This window comes from Chanodichthys erythropterus, chromosome 14 (genome assembly GCF_024489055.1).
Source record: "Chanodichthys erythropterus isolate Z2021 chromosome 14, ASM2448905v1, whole genome shotgun sequence".
In the NCBI taxonomy this organism is placed as follows: domain Eukaryota; kingdom Metazoa; phylum Chordata; class Actinopteri; order Cypriniformes; family Xenocyprididae; genus Chanodichthys; species Chanodichthys erythropterus.
In genome coordinates, this window is record NC_090234.1 from 31,426,342 (window position 1) to 31,446,399 (window position 20,058).

At 35.9% G+C, this 20,058-nt stretch overlaps 1 protein-coding gene across 4 annotated transcripts in view; it reads right to left on the reverse strand.

Annotated features, from left to right (window-relative positions):
- The window catches only part of fgf14 (fibroblast growth factor 14), a 144,373-nt gene that overhangs the window by 94,475 nt on the left and 29,840 nt on the right, over positions 1-20,058 (reverse strand). For 2 of the 4 annotated variants that reach the window (XM_067409934.1, XM_067409933.1), the window contains exon 2: positions 6,025-6,064. The exons of the other annotated variants lie outside the window; for them this stretch is intronic. The gene's annotated coding sequence lies outside the window, so the exon portion shown is untranslated. The remainder of the gene's footprint in view (positions 1-6,024; positions 6,065-20,058) is intronic. 4 annotated transcript variants of the gene reach the window in all.

Sequence of the window (20,058 nt, forward strand, 5' to 3'; positions counted from 1 at the left end):
ATCTTATTTTCTTTTTTTCCATGTCAAAACTCATATCAATTCTGTTGTTTGCCTATTTCTATTATTTCTGTTATTGTCGTTATTGCATCACGTCTCAAAAGCGCGTCTCAAGACCCTCACATTCAACTTTAAGCTTTTTTTTTTAACCATTCCTGAGCGATGTGACTTGCGTTTTTTTGCAGTGAGAGGTGCCTTTTTTAAAATTGTTTTCTTTTGGCAGTGAGCGTTATGCGCGCTGTTTTTGCACCCTGGGCACCCTGCGTTTTAGCCTGTGTTTTTACAGGAGAGCCTGAAGTTGAAAAAAAGCAACTCTTGAGCAGAAAAGGGCCCAACGTCATTTGCGTTTTTTCCATTGTCCAATCGAATAAATGGAGAGGCAGGCCTTCCATTGTGCTGACGAAAGTTTACAGTTGCTTGGACACTGCAATGATGGAGGAGAAACTTGTTGTGGCTGGCGCGGGTTACCCAGAGCTGTATGACTTCACAAAAAGTAAATACTTACGAAAGTACGAAAGTAAATAATATGACAATTTAACAGCAAACCAAAGAGAGTTTGTGCTACACTGACAGGACTGCTGCTTCAGTGGTTGCCTAGAAACATAAAAATAATGCAGCGCACTGCTCTTTTTTTCTAAAATCAACCAAAAAATGCAGTGCGTTGCGTTGCGCCTCGCGTTCTCAGACCTGAAAAACACGTTCTGTCTGATCAGGGCCTAAGGGGGTTTTAGGCACTCCACTCCACTTAACAACGCACCTTAGCTGTTATAAATTCACTGTAAACCATGGCTTCTTAGAAATTATCGCTTTAATTTACTTTACTTACAAAAATATTGATCTGCAACACGAGTTCACAAGAACTTCACGACGCATGCGTGTTGTGTTCAGACTCATGCACTCCCTTTGGATAATATTATTTTGTAAATAATGTAGTAATTTCTTCTTTTTTTTTAACTGAATTTAAGCCACTGGTGTCACATGGAGTACTTTGATTATGCCTATTTCCTACCTTTCTGGACCTTGGATTGGTTCAGATTGTTACATGTTAGATCTCTATGGAGAGACAGAAACCTCTCAGACTTCATCAAAAAGATCTTAATTTGTGTTCCGAAGATAAACAAAGGTCTTATGGATGTGGAACAACACGCACGGGGGTGAATAATAAATGACTTTTCATTTTTGGGTGACACTTTAAGTTGCTTGATATTACAAACTGTTTTAATTGCCTATCATAATCATAAACACAAAACGTTTACTGCACTTTCTTAATTATATACCTATAGCAGTTACTGAATCAAAAGTCTCACACATTTACAGGAAATATCTTATTTCCACAATGACAAATAAGGTGGAGAGATATGGTGAAAAACCAAGACGATTTAATAGCCAGAGACCAGAAACATCATGAGCTGACTTTGGTGTAAAGGACAGATGTTTATATAATGATTTGAAAGAGAGAAACTGTATTTTATGTCTGTGTACAGCACCATGGATCCAAGACAAATTTCCCCTCAAGGTCAATAAAATATTTTTCATTTTAGGTTATTTAAATATATACCACATACATTTCACAGCAGTCAACTCTTGATTTTTCTAGATAAAAAAAAATCCCTTTATTTCAGACAGATCGATGAAATAAAGTGGCTAGAGTAAATGTGGATCACATCAATACCAGACAGCTCTGTTTATTATAATGAGGCCCATCTAGTTTTGTAGCGACTAGTATAGACAGTCTGAGCCACATCCTTCTATTTATCTAATTTAGCACCAAATACAATTGAAAACATTTTCCTATCCCCCACAACAGTCAAGTAGGCGCAACATCTACACAGTGTGTCTGTGCAAATGCTGTGTTATTTCAGCTACCCAGAAATATAAATATAAATATAAACCATGCCTCATAAAGCTGACAGTATAAGGACAAATGGATTTTTAAAGTACTGATGTATAATAACAGTTTTAAAGTAACTAGGTCCCACTTCATATTAAGTGGCCTTAACTACTATGTACTTACATCAAAAAATAAGTACAACGTACTTATTGGGTTCATATTGAATTGCAAAACACTTTTGCTGCTATTGAGGTGTGATACGGGTAAGGTTAGAGAAAGCTTTGGTGGTATGGGTAGGTTTAAGAGCAGGGGTAAGGTGTAAGGGATGGGTCAACAGTGTAATTATAAATGTAATTACAGAAATTAATTACAGATGTAATTACATGCAGGTGTTTTTAAATATAAATACAATGTAAAAACATGTATGTACACAATAAGTGCATTGTATCGAATGATAATTTAAATGTAAGTACATAGTAGATAAGGCCACTTAATATAAAGTGGGACCAGTAACTATAATATAAAGTAACAATATACAGTACAGACCAAAAGTTTGGAACCAATAAGATTTTTAATGTTTTTAAAAGACGTTTTGTCTGCTCACCAAGGCTACATTTATTTAATTAAAAATACAGTAAAAAACAGTAATATTGTGAAATATTATTACAATTTAAAATAACTGTGTACTATTTAAATATATTTGACAAAGTAATTTATTCCTGTGATGCAAAGCTGAATTTTCAGCATCGTTACTCCAGTCTTCAGTGTCACATGATCCTTCAGAAATCATTCTAATATGCTGATTTGCTGCTCAATAAACATTTATGATTATTTTCAATGTTGAAAACAGTTGTGTACTTTTTTTTTTTCAGGATTCCTTGATGAATAGAAAGTTCAAAAGAACAGCATTTATCTGAAATACAAAGCTTCTGTAGCATTATACACTACCGTTCAAAAGTTTGGGGTCAGTAAGAATTTTTATTTTTATTTTTTTGAAAAGAAATTAAAGAAATGAATACTTTTATTCAGCAAGGATGCATTAAATCAATCAAAAGTGGCAGTAAAGACATTTATAATGTTACAAAAGATTAGATTTCAGATAAACACTGTTCTTTTGAACTTTCTATTCAACAAATAATCCTGAAAAAAAATATTGTACACAAATATTTTGTACAATTGTACACATTAAATGTTTCTTGAGCAGCAGATCAGCATAATAATTCAGCTTTGCCATCACAGGAATAAATTACTTTGTGAAATATATTCAAATAGAAAACAGTTATTTTAAATTGTAATAATATTTCACAATATTACTGTTTTTACTTTATTTTTTATTAAATAAATGTAGCCTTGGTGAGCAGACGTAACTTCTTTTAAAAACATTAAAAATCTTAGTGGTTCCAAACTTTTGGTCTGTTCTGTACATAAAAGTATCTTTTTTACAATGAAGAATAATATATTATTTTTAGTGTTACATTCCTAACACTTACCTACAAAGGCATGCAAACGAAACATATTGGCTTGAACAGAGCTAAGAAGGTACAGTCAGTCCAGGTCATAATAATACACTCTTGTTTCATCTAATGGCTCTGGATTATGTCCGGCAAATAGGGCTTGGATTGGATTAACAATATTTAGGAGATGAACTCCTTTTTCATAACAGATGACGATGGGATAAAAGAGCATCGGACAACAGCATTCCAACAACAAAACAGAAACACAAATGATATTACAGAATTTTGATGTCTGGTTTAAAAGTGTGTGTTTTATATATGTGTCAGGGTTATTATGTGAGGGCGTTAACAGCAGACAGCAGGGTGATTCACACCCGGGACTCTGCACCCTCAAGTCTCACTCAGCACCACTGAGCCATCAATAGTGTGTTATCAGGCCCATCAGGTGACATGCCTATTCTTAGAGTTTCCATTCAGCATGCAGAGAAACAGCCCACCCAGAGCAGGTGCCCGCAGGACACTGGCGCTCAACAACATGACTGTTATAATCTTGGCTTTGGTCATACTCGCACACACCTGCATGTGACGTGCAGACACTGACATGCATTTACACTTACAGCCTCATTAAAGTACACAGAAGGACATGTGAACGTGCATTACTACAAGGTGACAGTAAGGAAATGTTAATACACTGTATAAACGTGTGTGCGCATGTAACAGCAATCTGTGTACTGGACTATGACTTCCTCTCTCTGCAGGGCTGACGTCACCTGTGCAGTCTCTCTGGTCTAGTTAAAGTGAGTGGATCTCTGTCAGGAACCGGAGTAGTAGCGAAGGTAACTTAATGTCTTAAAGTCCCCCTGTAATCAATATTTACTCATCTTTGATCACCAAAATTACATATTTAAATGTTTTTTCCTGTGTAAAAAAATTCTTAATGTCTTAAAGGTGCCCTAGAATCAAAAATTGAATTAACCTTGGCATAGTTAAATAACAAGAGTTCAGTACATGGAAATAACATACAGTGAGTCTCAAACACCATTGTTTCCTACTTCTTATATAAATCTCATTTGTTTAAAAGACCTCAGAAGAACAGGCAAATCTCAACATAACACTGACTGTTACGTAACAGTTGGGCTCATTAATATGTACGCCCCCAATATTTGCATATGCCAGCCCATGTTCAAGGCATTACACAAGGGCAGCCAGTATTAACGTCATCAGACTAGGTAAGCAAGCAAGAACAATAGCGAAAAATGGCAGATGGAGCGATAATAACTGACATGATCCATGATTACATGATATTTTTAGTGATATTTGTACATTTGACACGTTGTCTTTCTAAATGTTTCGTTAGCATGTTGCTAATGTACGGTTAAATGTGGTTAAAGTTACCATCGTTTCTTATTGTATTCACAGAGACAAGAGAGCTGTCGCTATTTCATTTTTAAACACTTGCAGTCTGTATAATGCATAAACACAACTTCTCTCCAACAGTGTGTAATGTTAGCTTTAGCCACGGAGCACTATCAAACTCATACAGAATCAAATATAAACATCCAAATAAATACTATACTCACATGATCTGACGCATGCATGCAGTATGCATGACGAACATCTTGTAAAGATCCATTTGAGGAACTTTGTAAATGCACTGTATTATAGTCGAGAGCTCGGGGGGCAGGGAGCGCGAGATTTAAAGGGGCCGCAGCCTGAATCGGTGCATAGTTAATGATGCCCCAAAATAAGCAGTTAATAAAAATAATAAAAAACAAATCTATGGGGTATTTTGAGCTGAAACTTCACAGACACATTCAGGGGACACCTTAGACTTATATTACATCTTGTAAAAACTGGTTCTAGGGCACCTTTAAAATACACCCTTGCCTAATTTAATATACACGGATCTATGAATATGATAATTAGCCCTGCCTCCACTCACTCGCACGAGCTCAGACGAGATCCACTCAGTCAACTTACTGAGGTAAACGCTGCACAATGGTATCACTTTTTTACAATGTCAGACACATAACGGTAATTAATTTGATTAGCGTTTTCCTTGACTACATTATCAAAAAGCTAATAATGCGTTGCTAATGTTACACAAACCATGTTCACATTCATGAGTTAGACAGCTGCCAATAACAATCAGTATCCGTAGAAACTTTGAACAACTCAGAACCTAAGTGGAGAAAGGCATATATTTAATCATAACATCGTTATATACATCATACACCATATACTGGGATAACCTTCTTTTTAGACTCCCTTGCATGCTGTGTTAATGATATGCTAAAGTACGCCGGCACGTTGACGTGATTGGTTACAAGGTAGTTTGTGATGTCACAGACACCAGCGAATTCAAACCGCGGGTTTGAGACTGTCTTTGGTTCACTGCAGTTTTAAAGAGAAAATACTCAGCAATGGTGTTGACTTATGAATTTGCACATGGTTTGTCTTAAAGCATATTAAAAACACCACACATAAGCAACATTAAAAACTTGATTTTCACCACAGGGGGACTTTAAGGTAACTTAAAATTCAGTGAAACATTTGATTGTCAAACCTAATGGGGTCCAACAAATATATGAGCGGTTTTATTTTCCATTGATTTTATGTGAAGTTTGCTATTTTATACAGTTTAAACCAACAAACATTAAATAAACATCAAAATTAAATAGACAAAATGTGAAAAATATAAAAAAAGATAAATAATACATTAATAATAACCAAGAAAAGTACCTTAAATTGCTGCTTTTAGTCCCACCGCACAGGTCTTGAGCTTCATAAATGTATCCAATTAAAATGAAAAAAAGCAGTCATATTTTTAATACAATAATTTGAAATAATATTCAAGTAATTCTTGTAAAATTAAATATTTTTAAATATTACAACATAATATTCCCTTATTACACAAAAGTAAAATTCTTTAAAATTGTGTAATAAAAATTGTAATATAATTTTTCTATTACATAAATAATATCTAGATAATAGGACACCAAAGTCCACCATATTGATGCAAAGTGTAGGTGGTGTAGGTAGTGCAGTAGTGTAGGTAGTGTAACTACACTAATGCCTCCTCTCAGCTCCTGTCTACTCTCTTCATCATCCTCTCCCTTTTGTTCACTCACTACTGAATGATAGTGGATGCTGTGCACAGGTGAACTGTGAGTGGGGCCGCCTCTTCACTCTCTGTTTATCCTACACAAACAAGTTGTTTTCTGAGTTGCCTTGTTAGAGTAAATACTGTGTTATTTAGCTCTTTAGCATTCTCATGGCCAGTACAGTAAAACAAACAGTAGTATGGAGCAATGCATGCTGCAACAGAGTCACGTACTGTATATGTGCTAACGCTTATATGAAGAGATGTATTTAAACAATACATTAAAAAGTTTGGGGTCGGTACGTTTTTTTTTGTATGATTTTGAAAGAAGTCTCTTATGCTTACTGTGGCTCATCAAAAACACACTAAAAACAGGGTTATCGTGAAATATTATTACAAATTAAAAGAACCGTTTTGTATTTTACTATATTATGAAATGTAATTTATTCCTGTAAAGGCAAGGCTGAATTTTCAGCAGTCATTACTCCAGTTATCAGTGTCACATGATCCTTCGTGAATCATTCTAATATGCTGGTTTGGTGCTCAAGAAACATTTCTTCTTTTTTTTTCCTTTTTTTTTTTTTTAATAATAGAAAATAAAAAAACTGCATTTACCTGAATCTACCTGAATTTACATAAATCTTTTTATAAAATCTTTACTGTCACTTTTGATCAATTTAATGCTTCTATGCTGAACAAAAGTATTCATTTCTTTAAAAAACATATTTCTGACCCCAAAACCTTTGACGAAAGAAAGAAAGAAACTCTGCTCAATTGTTAAGCGTGTTCAACAAAACTACTGTACATTTCCCATCATTCTCTGTTGCTGCAATATAATGACACATACATAAACATCAATTACACAAGTAGTTACACATAATATTTGCACTTCCTTTCCTTGTGAAAAAGACAAAAAAAGAAATATGATGCCAAAATCACTTTAAAGCACATCACTACATAATTACAATTTCTAAATTCATAATGAGGAACTTCTCAGGCAGTAATATTTCACATCTGGTGAGAGCTGGTCATATGCTTTCTGCATCTTGAGGGTTTTGCTAAGGACTTTTTTGCTTGTATGTTTTGTAGAGTAGCCATTAGACATCATTAAGTCTGGCTGACTCTGTGTTCACACCCTATGTAGGTACAATCTCACAGTCATATTCTCTCAGATAAACGTGTGACCCTGTAGGTTACTGAACCGCATCAGGCAGACTCACAGTCACGCAGTCAGTACTAATACGCTCTGACACTAACAGGAGGGGGATAAATTGGTTTGATGTGTGGAGCACTCAAAGTGGAGGAAAGCTATCTGGGTCAAATTCTGCTGACGTCCTTCCACACTTCCTGCGCCAACCTGACCTGAGCAGACTTCATTACACAAAGGTGGGGAAAGCGCTGGTCACCGTTCCGGCGTCACGTGAACTTCAGAAATATAGCTATATCAAACTGGAATACAATGGAAACTAACCAAAACCTGCTTCCACTGAATTCCCCAACATACATTTTACAACACTCAGTTGCTGTCATTCCATTTACAACCTGTTACTCAACATATTACTTCATATTATTTTATGAATATAATAATACAGAAGGCAATGCCCGGCCCACCTGCGGGGAGACAAAACTTACCATAGTTAACCTAGTGACAAAAACCTATACCAACGTGTATTTAAAATACATTCATTTCATACTAAGTATACTACAAATCCATTCACATATTTGCTCACATATTGCTTGAGACTTACTGATATAAATATTATAATTAAACTTTATTTGGAGTACTTCTTTATTGCACAATGCACATTTCTTGATATTACGCCTAAATGTGTTTTAATATCACTACTAGTAAGGATAGTATGATCACTGTATAATATCAGTCTTTAAATGCAAGATATTTAAAGTCTATCTGAAGTATACTTGCAATAGGCCCATTTTAGCACAATCAGATATCCTTAAGTATATCTTTAGTTGGAGCTCAGGACTTTCTGGATAACTAAAGTGTATTCAGTTCAAATTTAGTTGTTCTAATTTATTAGATTTTAAGTACATCAATTTAGTAAAACAAAAGTACAATTGCAAGGTATTTATATTAAGTAGATAAACATGTAAATATATTTGTAATATACTTCTTAGCATAACACATTTTTTTTTTTCCAAATACATTTTGCTATATTTATTTTTCATTAGGGTAACCATTCCCCTTCACTTATTCCAAGTGCAAGGTATCATGTATTTTCTTCTGGTATTTTTTTGCTGTTGGAATGTTAATTATGTATTTTTCATTAAGATACATATAGTTGGATGTGATGATGTGGGTGCAAAACAGGGTTAGAAATACTAATCCAAATATTCTGTAACTAATTTATGTTGACAAGAAGTTGACTCAGTAGGGACTAGCTAGTTTGGAACCAAATATTTGTTTAAATTTTTATAATTTTTCTTACCATAACTTATGTAACAAAGTTGTTTAGTTGAGCTTGACAGACGTAATCAACAATATTTCTAAAAACTGATAAGATGTCTTCCCGCCATGCTGTAGAAAGGAGCCAAATGTGTAATGTATGAAGTACCTAAAGGGACATGGTGAAGGAAAAAATATGACATTGGAGGAAAAATATATATATTTCAATGCTTTTGAGTTCCCCAGAGAAACTTTGTGTTGCGAGTGAATGCAAAGTTTCAAAAACATTTGAAAGAGAATGCAAAAGTTTTTCCTCCCATCTCATATTTTTTTCCTTCACCATGTTCCTATGGTGGCTCTGTACTATGTGCTAATGTCATTTCATTGTTTTTTCATTGTAAAATGCTACATTTTGGTAATGAATTGAGTAACCATGGTAACCAGAATATGCCCCCCCCCCCATGCTAAACCACGCCCCCAGTATATAATAGCTGTCTCTCATTTCAAAGGTCGCATATATTTACCATTATTCATTGTGAAGCATACATTTTTGTAATTTTCTTTATAACTTTGGAATGGAATGATTTCTTTACTGAAATGAAGCAGATTCAATGACCGACAAACGAGACCTCTTGAGGATACAGCCTTTGAAATGAGACATACTGTATCTAATGTGTTGCAGACTGTATCTAAAGCTGAATGTTACAGATCAACCTTTTGATGTTCAGCTGCTACGCCCCAATCAGCATTGTTCTGACTTCAGCTGAGAAAAGGCTCCGTCTACTCTGAGTCTGAACTGAAATAAATGTAATTAGGCAGCTGAACAGACTCAGGTGGGTGATACAGTTTCTCTATGTCACCCTTTAAGAGAGAAAGCTATTACTTAATGTGTAGATTATATAACAAAACAACTCGAGTTCTATCCCATAAGCATAGAGACAGACTCGAAGAGTCCTACTAATTAAAAGAACCATTAATTTCTGAATACTACCTGCACTGGTTGTTCACAAGCTGGAAAATATCAGGAAACTCAGAGAGCATGTTTCCCTGAATATGCCAATATATGACCCTGAATGTATATATATTATCCATGAGAATTTGTAGGGCTTTTTCTTGTAAAGATTTTGACCAAACTGATTACATTTTAAAGATATTAAAGCTGTCATGTAGTGCAGTAAAAACACATGCTGACCAGCTATTTATAGACAATAAAACTTGAAAAAATACTATTGTTCTTTTACAATGGAAATTTCACACAAAAAATCTCTCACCTTCTTGTCTTTATTCTTTTTCTGTTAAGAAATTTGCAGAATGACAATATTTTTTCCATAATCAAGTGAATGGTGATTTACACTGCCAAGCTAAAAAAGATGATAGATACATAGATAGATAGATAGCAACTGTTCATAAGTTATATTCAATATTCAACTGATTTTCTCACCTCTTTCAAAGATTTGAATGAGGTTAGAAAACCTCAGCTCTATTTCGCCAGCATGTGCCTACAACATGCCTGGACTTGCCAGGTTGAAGACAATTAAAGAGCCAATTAGCAGCGCGCTGTGGAGAGTGGGGCGCTCAGCTGTGGGCCAGTGGCGATCAACACCAGCAAGGCCGCCTGTAGAGCATGGCAAAGGTGGAGTATGAAGTCGCTCTCTCAGGGATATGGCCTGCGCACAGATCTCAAAGGGCCATCTATCACAGCCAGACATTTCCAGCAAGTCAGCATTTCTACAGTGGCCACACACGATACACACCACGCCAAGCGCTACCCATGGGCTACAGCAGAGAGATGAACCAGGGAGATAAGCGCTTATATGCATGCAGGAGCTAATAGTACTGTTAGTCCTAATGCCTCATTTTGAGCACTTTGGGGCCAGTTGTATCAAGTATGTTCTCCCTGTGCTACTTTTTCCCCGGGATAACCAAAGCTGGTTGCTCTCAGTTGAAATATGACTAGCATCATTCTTATTTACTCTGTCCATAAACATAACGTTAGTGATGCTTAAGGCAATTTAATTTTTTTTTTCTTTTCTCTCACTCAAGCCTTTTAATGTAAAAAAATAGGGCTATCAAACGATTAAAATGTTTAATCTAATTAAGGCCGTGTGTCCACCAAAGCATTTTTAGCCAGCTCTGCTGAAAACGCCTATCTGTGAGCGCTTGAGAGCGCTTCTGCAGCGCAGCGTTTGTTTCCGTTGAGACGCTTTGTTGCTATGATACGGAATATCTGCGGCACTGTTACTTATAACTGATTTTGCAGGTAATTTGTTTCAGACTAAAAATGTTCACACAATGTGGAATTACTTGCTATGTATGTTCGGAGACCAGAAATATTAATTTCTCATCTATTTTGTTTCTGTTTGTTGATGTCGCTGTACAGCAAGAATGTGACAGTTGGTCGGAGTTGTATTTGTCCCGCCCCTCCTCCACTCTGATTGGACGGCTGGCTAAAAAGTGACAGTGATGAGCGCAGCGTTTTACTCAAAGTTGAACTTTCTTCCACTCGAGGCGACCGGTAAAAAACGCCGAGCTCTCAGCGCTTGAGCGTGAAAAAGACGTTCAGTGCCTCGTTACGCTCCTGGCATTTAAAAAACGTCGCGCTCCCATTGAAAACAATTGAAAAAGTACACTAGCAGCTGGAAAAAATGCTTTGGTGGACACGCAGCCAAAATGTGCTAAAGAGGATGTTTTGTTTTATAAATTTTTGCAATATTACTTGAAACTTTCCACACTCCACGGGCGCCGCATGCAATGTTTTTGTCAGGAGACAGGAGTAACAACTGCAGATTATGAGTTACCTGCGGTGAGTCCGACATAATGAATCCACTAACACGACACAGCAAATGCCGGTGGTAAACACTCGTGTTCCGATACTCGTGCACGAGTTTTGGGAGGCGTTCCCTTGAAATGAGCTGTGAAGGAGGGGGGCTGTTCTTACGCATGCGCTCATTTCAAAAACTCACTAACAGTCTTTGGTTTCTCAGTCGACGAAAAGATCCTCTTTAGCACCTTTAATTACATGATGTGGCGATTAATTAATCTAATTAATCACAAATTAATCACAAATCAATTTTCATTTTGCTGAGAATTTACTCCCAAAAGATAATTTAAAGTAATTATTGTGTAAAGCATCAAATAGATTTTTTGTGAAATATATCTTAAAAGTCTGTGTAAAGGCACTTCTGATAATCCGCTCTTACTGGTGAACCGACAATCTCTCGCCCCGGACATCAACCTCCCATCCCGTCGACATCTGGTGCCATCGTCGGCAGTACGTGCCCATCAATGAGTGCAAGTTCCCAAAAGTGGGCGTTTCAGCACAGTCAGCAGACACACCCCAGCGTTTGAAAGCAGAGAATACTGCTTATTTTTTTAAAGATTTCGATAACTTATTTTATTTACTTGGCAGGGTTTTTTTTTTATCATTCAAATTTGGATCGGTGGTTTGATAACACATTTTTCTGTGGTGTGACAAACCCAGAACACATTTAATATTGCTTTACACTCATTCATTCAATTAGTTCAAACAGCTGATTCATTTTATAGATGGTCCATTAAATCATTATGCTTGTTTGACTGCACAGTCCAATCGGTCTATAACATCAAAGTACCGCGAGAGCAATTACAGAGCAGAATCGCTCTTGTGGTAATTTGATGTCATACACCAATCGGTCTGTGCAGCGCCACTATAAAGGGTCGCTTTATAACATTATGGTTGAACCACTGTAGACACATGGACTATTTTAATGATGTCTTTACTACTTTTATGAACCTTGAATGTGGTAATTTCATTGCTTTCCATTGGAGATAAAAACCTCTCAGATTTCATCAAAAATATCTTAATTTTTTGCCCCATATCTTGAATTTTAGGGACATTCTAACTACATTCTGTAGGCTCCATCACACAGTGAGTTGTTGCCCTGCATCATATTCATCATCAGTCAAATGTATGAAATGTCAGATGACCTATTCAGGTCTGGGCCGGGGCAAAGGCGTTAAATGTGTTAATTTTAACGCACTAATTAATTTAATTATAAAAATTAAAGCAAATTTCCATGAACACATTACTGTATTTTTTTTTTTTTTTTTTTTTACTGAGCATTGAAATAAATTCAAATAAATCACTGCTTGTCTGGGTTAGACAAAGATGAATAAACCAGTCTTTATAAATATAAAGTGTGGATGTTCTTTAATCTAAGAAACAACACTTGACAATATCTCTGTCAACCCCTGGTCAAACAGCAAAGCCCTTTAGAGGTCAGCACTGCATAGTTCTGCATTACAATGCAAATTAATGAATAAATAATAAAGAAGAACTGTTGGCAGCAAAAACAATCAAACTCTCAGAGTAATCGAAAATAACCCTTAAAAACGAATGCAGCATTCCTGGCCAAAAGATTGCTTACATGAGCATTCACTTGATCCAACCAGGAAGCCAAACCCTGAACGTGGGATGCAGCGCTACACCGGAGCCAAAACTCTAAAGGCTGCTGGTTAGGAGCATTTCGAGGCATTTTTAAGCAAACTGTAATGGCCAGTGATGAATTTCCATGACATCCAATGTATGAATAAGTAATATAATTTCTGCTATAACAAATCCGTCATGAATATTTCACAAATACTACTTTTTAAAAATGAGTCAATGAATCGTTAATGTTGTAGCCAAAACTGGTCTTTTTATAGACTTTTTTACTTTCAGTTAAAAAGACTAATTTAGTGCAGTCCAGCCCTGTTTAAAATTCACAGATTTGTGTTTGGAGAAGGTAATGGATAATCATTGCTCATGCCGCTGCTGCATTTCATATGCAGAAAAACATAAATGAGAAATCCTTCTCCTCTTCGGGAAAAAATTAACTCATTTCAACAGAAATATATTACTATAATAGTAAACCTTCATCAGGACATTTGAGAATAGCAGTGACCAAATCTATGCAAAGATTTACAGTGGTTTCATGTGATTTCCAATGAACCAGCTTTAGAAATGGGCCTTAGTTTACTTAAGTTTGATGAGTAACGGAAAGCTACTTTAAAAGTTGCAAGACTACTAAACTTCTACTACTATAGCTACTAACAAAAAACAGCTATCTGCATTTGGGCAATATATTTAAAATATATTTAGATGTAATTTTTGGATCACATACTTTATAATTTAATCAGAGTATTACTTCTCTGTACTGTCTCTGTACATAAACAGATACGTTTACAAAAAAATAACAACAGCAACAACATAGCAGTGTTTAGCTAAATGCTCAGCTATAAAACACTTTTGGAGGGTCGCAGACATTCAAATTTCTTTTTGAATTGATTTACACGACTCAAGCAAAGGAATCAACTCACTAAAACGAATTGGACTTTCCAGTGCAATAACAAAAAATGCTAGTTGTAGAAAAGTACAATAGCTTGTTACTAAAGAAAGCATACCATTATTGATGCAGACTGGAATGTTACCGAAGAGATGTAGTAAAGTCAGTATAGACTCACTACATTTACTTAATACTCAACACTGCTAACTCATACATTCTAGCCCATCTATATAACATCTTGTGTGCATTATAAAAGGATTAATAGTTTAAAGAACCATTTCTTTGGCTATAATATCTAGTATTCATACAGAAGAAACACATCTCCAGACCATAAAAATCTTACAGATATGAAAGAAGGAAGAACCTAGTCCTCAATAACCAACACAGACTATGCTGCAGGAGGGATATGACATTTATGGATTCATAATGCAGTTAAGGCACAATAAAACACACAGTCCTAGTGCTCTGTAGACACACACACATGGCTGAACCAGGAAGTGACTGACTCACTGAAATGAGTAAGGCTGAGTATCAGTCCCATCATTACAATCATGTTGCCCCATTAACTCTATATGTGGCATATGTGACATTGAATCATGCTTGCATGCACAGGTGCTATTACACTTTCCAATGAGGTTTGCTTTATGATTAGCCTTCATATATATCATCATAGTTTATGCATGTTTTCGGCATAGCATTAAAAATGTATCCAACTCATTTGACCGCATACGTTTTTTATGTGCATTTTTAGAATTTATGCCCATCTTGGCGTTCCATCAAGCTTTTTTTTTTTTCAAAATGCGCATAAAAATAGGTGGATAGAAACATAGCTATTGTTCGTGGGCAGCCAATGAAGACCATAATTTGTTATGCACTTGAATCTTTAAGACTTTGCAGACTTTTACATTCACAAACAGCTTTATTACACACTGCATGAAAGATAATATTCAAAAAATAATTAGTAGCACATTAATAGTGGCACATTAAAGGTGATAGAGAGGATTTTTTCGTCGACTGAGAATCCAAAGACTGTTAGTGAGTTTTAGAAATGAGTGCATGCGTAAGAACAGCCCCCCTCCTTCACAGCTCATTTCAAAGGAACGCCTCCCAAAACTCGTGCACGAGTATTGGAACACGAGTGTTTACCACCGGCATTCGCTGTGTCGTGTTTTTTGGATTCATTATGTCGGACTCACCGCAGGTAACTCATAATCTGCAGTTGTTACTCCTGTCTTCTGACAAAAACATTGCATGCGGTGCCTGTGGAGTGTGGAAAGTTACTGGAGCGCGCAGCCGCACTCGTCTCTCACAAGGAACGTCACGGCAGTGATTGACAAGCCAGAGGGCCAATCGTTTACGCGATGATCGCGATGATGCACCTAATAAATAGTCTTTTATCAGTTAGTAAAGACAGTTTCAAGTAATATTGCAAAAATGTATAAAACAAAACATCCTCTTTAGCACCTTTAAGATATTTATCAGATTGTTGTACACACTTTCAATGCTTTCCAAATGGGACATCTAAAACGTATGTGTCCATACTGGGGACTTATTCATTGTTGATAGGTTTTTAGCATTTTTTAACAGCTGTTGCATCAACAGAGGTATCTAAAACCATTAGGCTGCATTGAGACATTTTTCAAAGGACTGCAAATAGTACAAAACTTACTACTAATCCTAAAGTTCTGTTGACCTAGATTCTCAATTAACTAGCCAACCTTTGCCAAATCGTACAATCTGTGATGGAATGTTTTAATTGATCATAACTAACATGTCTTTTTCCTTGCAGGAATAACATTGCTATTGCTTTTGAAACCTAAATGTTCTCAAACCTTGGGCCTAAGTCAGTGTGTGTCTGAATCATGTCCAAAAATAAGAAAAGTGGAAACACTTAGGGACAGCTAGACAACTATCTAAATATAATAGTCCCATGATATTGAGTAAGCAACGAACTAATAAACACATGATTTGGGCAGATCTTTCTTTACCTAGTAACATGAGGGTTTGACATATGAACGAATCATATTGTAGAATGCTTTACCATGCTCCTATCCTATATAAACTGTTGTATTCTTCTTGCTGGTAAGATTCTCTTTGATTGATACGAGGTCCTCTGGCCATGAATAAAGCATATTCTAAAGCATAATCTGGAATCTATCTGGTTATTGCTGCACAGCAAGTTAGGGAGCACTAGGTTCAAAAGGGTCAAGACGTTGACCGACTCGAAGCCAGTTGTTGACTATTAGACGCAGTGCTAGAGTATAAATATTATTGAGTGTCGCCAGTAAACGCTCGGGTGTCGATTAGGAGACGCCCCAGGTGATCAGGTAAACTAGGGGAAAATCTACCACAAATCATATTTACTAATCTATATGAACAATCACATTACTCCAAAAAAGAAAAAGAAAGAGAAGAAACCAAGACAGTTATTTCATTTATGACCATGTTTTCAATAAAGCTGTAGAACAAAATGTATCTCGAAAAAAATATTTAAAACAATTTTGAAAACTATTTCTTTTATAACTTTTAAAAGCAGTTATTTAGCCCTCAGGTAAGTGTCCTTGTCTGTTACCCTTACCTCAACACTCCTGCCTGACTTCAGGAGGGTAATCAAATAAGAGGCTGCGTGAATCAGGGAATCCAACAACAAAACTGACCCCTGATCTCCCCTTAAGTCACCACTGCAGCAAACTACAGCCACCTCAGCAGTCATGTACTTCAAGGACATGCTGGAGTCTCTCGATAATTAGACAGTGTTCACACACAAACAGCATTCTAATAGCAGTCCCACATTCCAATTACACAAATCTGAGGATTTCAAACTGTGAAACAGATTCACTGAATAATAATTTGGTCATTATAGAATTTAAATGGGTCACATCATATATTTTTGGTTTTGTTTTCATTGTTGTTTTCCAGTGAGGTACACTTATTATGTTAGTCACACGCCAGGTTGTCTTACACCAAAATATTCATAATTTAGTTTTTTTCCATGCTGTGCTTTTAAATAAATATTCCTGGTTTATACAAGTAAAGCTCAAATCAGCAGCACTTGTGGTATATTATTAATTACCACAAAACAATTATTTGTCTTCAAAAAAGACACTGGGTTACAATGAGGTACTTACAATGGAAGTGAATGAGGCCAATCCGTAAACATTAAACTACTCACTATTTCAATAGTATAACCAAAACTTAAAGCATGTACAGTGTGTTAACATTATTTTAGTATGAAAAACAAACTAACCTTTTCTTTGTAAAGTTACATTTAATTTTACAACTTTATTGCCATGACAATGTAACACCTAAATACATAAAATGACAAGAACAACATTACAGCTCAAATAACACAGATGATGTTTTAATAGAAGAATTAATGTAAGTGCTTTAATAAAATGACATGCTTCACATTTCTGCTGTTAAATCATCCAAAAATTAGCAATGTAATTTTTCACAAATTTATATCACAAATACTGTCAATTGAGCTTAACTTGTATCAAACACTGAATATCCTTCAAGACTTCAAGATCACTCTATAACTCTGTCTGACTTGTCCATTCTTTATGGCAAACTTTCACTTCCACTTCCATTTGCTAGAGATCCATGCATACCACTACCATCCATTTGTCAGTGTCATCAAAGGATTCGGTTTCTGAGAGATAAGAGTATTTTTCCTCTTCTTGTCTCATTCTCTCAACTTTCTATCCACTCAGAACTGCTGAAGGACAGAGGGAGGTCATCTTAAGAGATTCAACAAGACACTGGCACGCACAATCACAGGTCTATACTCCCCGAGGGGATCGGGTTCTACTGACACCTGCCTTTCCGGGCAGGTCCAGTGTTGAGATGTTGCCCTCGCAGGGAAAATGGATACAGGCCGATAGATTGAGAGGAAGCACAGCTAGCCACAAACAGATTTCCCCCTCTTATAAAGCCAGTAGAGCGGTCCTCTGTAAACACGCTGACATTTGACACGGGAATATTACACCACAGTGAAGAGTGCTTTGTGTGCTTGCGGGCTTTACCAGCTACCACATGTAAATAAAAGTGTTTAAAATAATGGACACATTCAATAAATAAATTCAATCTGTGTCACTGAATCGCTGTCCTCCTGTGCAGTATCCCACAGCACACTTAGCTTAGGATTCATTTCATATGCATGAAAATTGTCTTTGCTGATCTGTAAGTGTAAATCACCAGACACACAATGTGGGCTAAAAAATCCTGTAAAGCAGGGGGTTTTCAAACTGGGCTCCAGGGACCCCCAAGGGTCTCCAAGAGGGTGCCAGAAAGTCTGCAAAAAAGCCCAGAGAAAAATAATGTATATAATAACAATAAATAAAGTAAAAATTTAGCAAATTTAACATTATTTCATTCTGCTCTCTAAAGAATGCAAAAAAGGAAATCAAGCAGAAAAAGATTCAGTGTCAACTTAATACAAAGTAAATTGTTTACAGATAAAAAAATATATATTATAAATATATGTAAAATATTACTTTTCACAGTAAATAACTGACCATCATACATGAAAATATATTGCTACAAAGTTCCATGATGCATTGCTACGGGGTTGCTAGTTTTTGAGGGACAATTAAAGGTGCCCTAGAATTAAAAATTGAATTTACCTTGGCATAGTTGAATAACAAGAGTTCAGTACATGGAAATGACATACAGTGAGTCTCAAACTCAATGGTTCCTCCTTCTTATATAAATCTCATTTGTTTAAAAGACCTCCGACGAACAGGCGAATCTCAACATAACACCAACTGTTATGTAACAGTCAGGATCATTAATATGTATGACCCCAATATTTGCATATGCCAGTCCATGTTCAAGGCATTACACAAGGGCAGGACGTCTGGATCTTTGCACAGCTGAATCATCAGACTAGGTAAGCAAGTAAGGACAATAGTGAAAAATGGCAGATGGAGCGATAATAAATGACATGATCCATGATAACATGATATTTTTAGTGATATTTGTAAATTGTCTTTCTAAATGTTTCGTGCATGTTGCTAATCTACTGTTAAACGTGGTTAAAGTTACCATTGTTTCTTATTGTATTCACGGAGACAAGACTGTCGTTATTTTCATTTTTTAAACACTTGCAGTCTGTATAATTCATAAACACAACTTCATTCTTTATAAATCTCTCCAACAGTGTGTAATGTTAGCTTTAGCCATGGAGCACTATCAAACTTATTCAGAATCAAATGTAAACATCCAAATAAATACTATACTTACGCAATTAGACATGCTGCATGACGAACACTTTGTAAAGATCCATTTTGAGGGTTATATTAGCTGTGTGAACTTTGTTTATGCTGTTTAAGGCAGTCACGAGCTCGGGGCGGGGAGCACGAGAATTTAAAGGGGCCACAGCCTGAATCGGCTCATATTTAATGATGCCAAAATAGGCAGTTAAAAAAATTAAATCAAAAAAAATCTATGGGGTATTTTGAGCTGAAACTTCACAGACACATTCAGGGGACACCTTAGACTTATATTACATCTTTCAAAAAGATGTTCTATGGCACCTTTAATGAAAAACACACTTAGACAATCCAAAACCAAACTTTTACTGAAAAGTTTAAAATACCCTGTTTGGAAAAAAATTAAAGATGCCACATTCAATGTATGTATTTTTTGTTGTTGTTGTTGTCCTCCAAGTTAAAACTGAAAGTCCAGTAACTTTAAAAACAAACAGCATGGCTCAATTTGAGGTCATAATAACAATACACAATAGGATAAACACACAACTCCAAGTATGAACAATAACAATGGTGAAACTTGACTTAGAAAGCAGAGCACAACTAATAATTAATGAGTCTTGTGAACTTAGCTTTCAAAAAGTGCAGTCTATGTAAAGTTAAAGAAATGTGATGCCACTTTTTGGTGGGAAATTTTGGTGCAATGGGAGCTGCTGTTTCAGCATCTGCTTAGTCAACCTAACAATGTCCAGACTG